General features: G+C 48.2%; 1 non-coding gene across 1 annotated transcript; it reads right to left on the reverse strand.

Moving 5' to 3' along the window:
- Window positions 1–6,076: 6,076 nt before the first annotated feature.
- trnar-ccu (transfer RNA arginine (anticodon CCU)) lies at window positions 6,077–6,149 on the reverse strand. The gene has a single exon. It is a non-coding gene; the product is annotated as a tRNA-Arg (tRNA).
- Between the last annotated feature and the right edge of the window lie 275 nt (window positions 6,150–6,424).

Raw genomic sequence — 6,424 nt, forward strand, 5'->3', positions numbered from 1 at the left:
CGACTTCAATAACTTTCCAACGACCGATGTCAGACTAATAGGCCTATAATTTCTTTTTCTGCCTCCCTCCTTTCTTAAACAGCGGAACTACATTTGTGAGCTTCCCATCCTCAGGAACCATGTCAGAATTTATTGATTTCTGGAAAATCAATTCCAAAGACTCCACAATCTCCAAAGCCACCTCCTTCAGAACCCGTGGGTGCTCCTCATCTGGCCCTAGAGACTTATCTATCTTTAGTCCATTCATCTTACTAAGCACCATCTCTCTAGTAATCCCGACTGTACTTCTATTCCCCGAGTCCTCTGATTACATGTATGCGGCTATTGTCTTTCTCAGTGAAACTGACTCAAAATACTCATTTAGTTCCTCTGCCATCTCTTTGTTACCTGTTATAATTTCTCCAGCATCATTTTCAATCGGCCCTATATCTACCCATCTCTCTTTTACTCTTTATATATTTAAGAAACTCTTCGTGTCCTTTTGTATGTTATTTGCCAACTTCCTTTCATGATTCGTCTTTTCTTTCCTAATGCCTTTCTTTGACTCTCTCTGTATGTTTCCCAGTCCCCTGTTTTTCCAGTAATTTTTGCCCTCCCTTTTGCTTTTGTTTTAGCTTTAACCTCTTGTTAGCTACGTCTGCGTCATTTTACCATTCATAATTTTCCTTTTCCTTGGAATATATCCATCCTGGGCTTTCTTTATTTCTTGTAGAAATTGAAATTGAATTCCTCCAATTCTGCTCTACCGTCCCCCCATCGAGCTGACTCTTCCAGTCAACCTGGGCCCATTCCTCTTTTGTCCCACTGTAATTCCATTTATTCCACTGAAATATTGATACACCTGATATCATTTTTATCCCTTTCAAATTGGAAGCTGAACTCTATCATGTTGTGATCACTACTTCCCAAGGGCTCCACAACTTTTAAATCCCTAATCACATATCACCCAATCCAAACCCGCTGATCCTCTGGTGGGCCGGTCGACCAGCTGTTCCAAAAAGCCATCCTTTAGGCATTCTGTAAACTCTCTTCCCTGAGATCCTGTACCTTCCTGACTTTCCCAATCCCCTCTCATATTGAAATCTCCCATAATTATCTTGAAGTTCTCCTTCTGACGCGCTTTTTCTATTCCCAGCGGCATCTCACAGTCCACGTCCCGGCTGGTTGTCTGTGATGTCATGAATACACTCTGAACTGAAAACTAGTCTTATTCTCAGAGTGGAGATGTCTAATGTCATTGGTTTAAGGTGAGAGGGGGAGGTTTAAGGGAGATTTCCACAGAGGGTGGTTCCTGAAATGTACTGCCAGGGAGATATGAGAGTTCAGGAAGCATTTAGTCAGACTCAGGTGGAAGTAGTCTGTTCTGGCAGAGACATGCTGGGCCGAAGGATCTGTACTGTTCTGTTCTATGTTTAACTCTCCCAGGTTCTCCCATTCACCGAGTCACTGGGAGGCACTTACCAAGGACAAGAGCAGTATGCAAACGTGCTGGAGAAACTCAGCAGGTCACGCAACATCCAGAGGAAGTAAAATAAACAGGAATTCCTGACAGAGGGTCCAGGCCCGAAACGTTGGTTACCTTCTACTCTTACGTGTAAATCTTCTCTGTACTCTTTCTATCCTATTGATATCCTTCCTATAGTTCAGTGACACAATACTCTGAATTTGGCCTCACCAATTTCTTATACAACCTCACAATGACACCCCAACCCCTCAACTCAATACTTTGATTCATCGAGGCCAAAATGCCAAAAGCTCTCACTAGAAGGAGAAGATTGGGGCTTCCCCAGTCTCGCCTTGGAGCTGATCCCTTCTTTCCCGTGAACCCCCAGCACACTGTCCTGACTCCCCTTCCACTCCAAAGACAGACAATCCTTGGATTGGACACTGCAGCAATATTGTTTCTGGACAGGGACACTCAATGACAAAACACAATTTAATTTGCTTCCTTAATATTTGTGGCAGGCTGGTGAGTCATCGATTGAAGATCTGACCTTTCCTTTGGGGGAGCTGATTAAATGTGACAGAGTGTAGAACTTTGCAGCACTGTGCAGGCCCTTTGGCCCACAATGTTAAGATGTCCTATACAAAACCTACTCCACAGACTAAACCTTCCCTATCTCCCACCTCCAAACCTACATTTTTCTTGCATCCATGTTCCTGTCTAAGAATCTTTTAAATGTCCTTATTGTACCCGCCTCCACCACCCCTGGCAATGCATTCCAGGCACCCACCACTGATGGCCCCTGACATCTCCCCTAACTTTTCCTCCCCTCACCTTAAACAGATGTCCTCTGGTGTTTGCCTGGGAAAGAGGTGCTGGCTGCCCACCTTATCTAAGCCCCTCATAACGCTGTGGACCTCTAGTAAGTCACCTCTCATCCTTCTTCGCTCCAAAGAGAAAAGTCCCAGCTCTCTTCGCCTTTACATGTTCTCCAATCCAGGCCAACATCCTGGTAAATCTCCTCAGCACCCTCTCTAAAGCTTCTATGTCCTTTCTGCAATGAGGCGACCAGAGCCGAACACAGTACTCCAAGCTTCACACGGCTCCCAGGCCACCATTAACCAGGGCAGCAAGGGCTCGGAAATCTCATCTCTTGCTGCTGCTGCCTTGGCAGTTCGGGGAGTAATGCATGGGAACAGTCAGGCCAGCCACTGGTGGGCACCTGCATACACACAGACACTTGGTCTGTGAGGGGAGCCATGCTCTGCTGCTCCTCCGACGCTTTGTACTTCTCTGCCCACAGCTGTGGGTCACATGGAAAGCAACTGGGACAGAGCTCAAGCTGCACAAACATCAGGTCACAGAACGTGCTGGAGTGAGGAGAGAGGTGACATTTCATTAATCGAGTGCAGCCATTCTCAATCTTTTTTGTTTGGCTAAGGCATGCCCCCCCCCCACCCCACCCCCCAGGTCTCAAAGGATTATGGACCCCTTCCCTGAGAGTGAAAGACAAAAGTTTGCAGATGCTGAGATTGTAGTAAAAACACAGAAATGCTGGAGGGACTCAGCCAGTCTCATAGAGACCATTGGAGGTAAAAATATATTACTGATAATTTGAGCCTGAGCCCTGCTTCAAGTGTCTTGAAACCCGGTGTAATGATACGATTGTATGTGCTGGGTGGCCCTACCTCCAGGTGTTCTTGGCTCTTCCCTTAGTCCTACCCGTGTGACCCCGGGCCATAAAGGTCGAGTCCCCTCTCCTTCCCGCTCATTCCTAGCCTTGGATCCGGGCCAGCAGTCTCTAGTACAATAAAGCCTATCGTTCCCCTCAGTCTTTCTGTCTGTGTCATTGCTGGGGCGACCAATAGCGCCCAACACCCGGGCTGCTCGTGGATTGGGTCGGTCCAGATTTTCTGGATTCTCAGGCGGTACTTTTAAAATTCAAATTTAAGGAGGTTTAAAGAAGAGTTGAACAGGTAAATGTTGATAGTTTATTCATGAGCAAATAAGGCATGGCCCACTTATCAAAATGAGCAGCTTTAAAGAAAAATTAAGTTGATATTTGGCAAAGTGTAAATAAATTTTTTTCACGACAAAAAAGAGCATGTAATGCTTGAAATTCTGTTCAAAAATGAACACTGTAAAAGAAAAGTCCAGTGTACAGATGAATTTCTTTGTGATAAGATCACCTGTATTAAACGTGGTCGTTTGCTGTCGCTGTGCATCTGTGGCATTTGCACATGAACGCAAAAGCCTGATAAATTTAAAAAAATTAAATTGAAATGTAACGATAACAGGTCATTTCGGCCCACGAGCCCATGCTGCCCAATTTACACTCCAATTAACCTACACCACCTCCCCCACTCCCCACCCCCAGTATATTTGGAACGATGAGAGGAAACCGGAGCCCATGGGGAAAACTCACACAGACCTGGGGAGAACGTACAAACTCCTTACATTCGAACCCCAGTCCCGATCGCTGGCGCTGTAACAGCATCACGCTAATGCTACGCCACTCCTATGGCCCTCTGGATTGAACGCCGATCCACTTCTCTGCAGCAACCATACCACCCAGTGATGCAGCTGGCACAGATGTTCTCGATGGAGCTCCTGAAGAAGGTTGACATAATGGTGGCCAAAAAAATAATATACGTAGCATCTGGCAATGCCAAAGGCAGTTAAGTATGGGGCTGGTGGCCACTGCTGGGTGAGAGGCGTCCTCCAGCCCCACCAGAGGGCCACTAACTGCCTCTGTGCATTCTGGGTGAGCTGCTTTGATTCAACCCCACTCCCTAATCCTTCACCTTCCCACCAAACTATTAGATTTTTAATGTACAATTCACTCAGAGAGACATTAAAAATCTAATAGTTTGGTGGGAAGGTCAGGATTGGGGGGTGGGGACAGGGTTGAATCCTGCCCATAATCTCCAGTGTACTGGATAACATCATAATAAGGATGAGTTTAGGAGCCCCCCCCCTCCACGGCGAGCACAGCACGACATGACCTGGACGGGTGCTTTGATTTAAGGGCCGTAAAGGATTTTATTTACCTCACGAGTCACTGTGATCCACACCACAATGCACAATGCCTGGAAAAAGGGGGTTCGGGAACATTTCAAAGCAAATGGGCTGAGTTTGTGTCTCAAGGGTATGATGGGGGGAGGGAGGCGGGGGAGAGACCAGAGGAGGGGGACAACCTTTCTTCATTCCCTGAACTTCACCGCTGTCTCACCCTATGTTTTACCATGAAGACAGGGGTAAATTCATCGTCTTTCAATGCAAACTGAAGTCACCTCGCCATTTCCAGAGAGCCTCTCACATCATGGCAGTGTCCCAATTTAACATGCTTCATAAACATAACCTTGTTCTTGCAAAGTCTCCCAACCAAACAGAAATATATCTACATTTTCAGTGTGGAAATCATGATTTAATAAATCTAAATCGATCAACAGAGAAGCTTTCAACCATGCGGTCAAAGTACGAGCAAACACGGACCCGGGGCAGAGCTTTCTCTGTTAATCAATGTAATTAGAGGAAAGTCAAGGCCAGGAACCGTGCGGAAATAGAAATATACATTTAATAACAGATTATATCGAAGTAGATTGCATCTTAGAAATATGCCGATGCCTGATTTTTATCCATCTGTTTTTCGTCTCCAGTTATTTCTCTGAACCTAAGCAGAAAGGCTCGGGTGATAAAATGCCAATACGGCTGAACCTGTTACACGGCAGTCGTCAGTGTCAGAGCTGGCAATGTGGTCCCCGCCAAGGCATTTCACTACTGGCCCAATCCCGACCCCTCCCCATGCACCCCTCTCCACTGTACTATCCTGCTATTGCCAAGCACAGCGAACACCCCGAGTACATATCCGGTGGATAAATTTAGAATATGTAAGGGAAGGACATCTCCCTGGGGGGGGGGGGGGGGGGGGGGCGGCAAGGTCAGGAGGGCCTTAATAAAAATCAGCCTAGGGGCCTGGGTGGTAGTTAATCTGCTAGAGGCCCGAGGACGCTGACTGCCCGCTGCTCTCCACGGATGCTGCCCGACCTGCTGAGTGTTTCCAGCAAAGTGCAATGCTCCAATTCCCCAGCACCCAGAGTTCATCTCCTGTGGGCTGGTGCCAGGGTGGAGCCTGCAACAGCCTCTCCTGCATTGCGGTTAGAAGGGTGCTGGTGGGAGTGGGCAGGAGAACTCTGGGTCATGAGGGTGGGGGAGTGGGGGGTGGGAGTTGCTCTGTAGTTGTCTGGTGAACAGAATGACATCCTGGTGGAAAGTGGGTGCTAAAGACATCTCAGGTGCACAATGCACCTCACCCCAGGGGATACAAGCACCTCACCCTAGGGTACTGCGGCAGCTCACGCTGGGAGGCTGTGGGTACCTCACCCCAAGGAGGTACACATCCCTACCCCCAGGGTGGTCCACGCCCCTCTCCCCAGGGTGGTCGTGAAACAGGACAGTCAGGATGCAGAGAGCTCCATGGAAGAATGGGTGAACATTGACTGGGTTATTGACAGACACATACTGAGCCGCGGCCGCTGTTCCACGGGCCGAGAAATGACAAGGAAAATATCTGAACGGATCCTTTTGAGGTAAAATATCATGAGGTCAATAAAAATGAAAAAAAAAATCCCTCACCCCAGATGGGACTCGAACCCACAATCCCTGGCTTAGGAGGCCAGTGCCTTATCCATTAGGCCACTGGGGCTGTTGGCTCTTTTCCGCCAGACCCACCATTATTGGCGTCACCCGCGGCTGCGCACTGGCGTCAGACTGAGATCCGATGTCCGGGTAGCGGGAAGTGAAGCGGGCTGAGGGGTCCGCGAAGAGGATGGGTCGAGGGACAGATGGGAGGATGAAGAGGGACGACCGGAGGGAGGGAGTAGAGGGACAGGAATACGTAAGAGGATCTGGGGAAGAGGAGCAGAGAGATGAGGTCAAAGGTGGAGGTAGTGGGTGGGGGAGGGGGTCTGGGAAATGAGG

Source organism: Narcine bancroftii, chromosome 4 (assembly GCF_036971445.1).
Source record: "Narcine bancroftii isolate sNarBan1 chromosome 4, sNarBan1.hap1, whole genome shotgun sequence".
Classification (NCBI taxonomy): Eukaryota; Metazoa; Chordata; class Chondrichthyes; order Torpediniformes; family Narcinidae; genus Narcine; species Narcine bancroftii.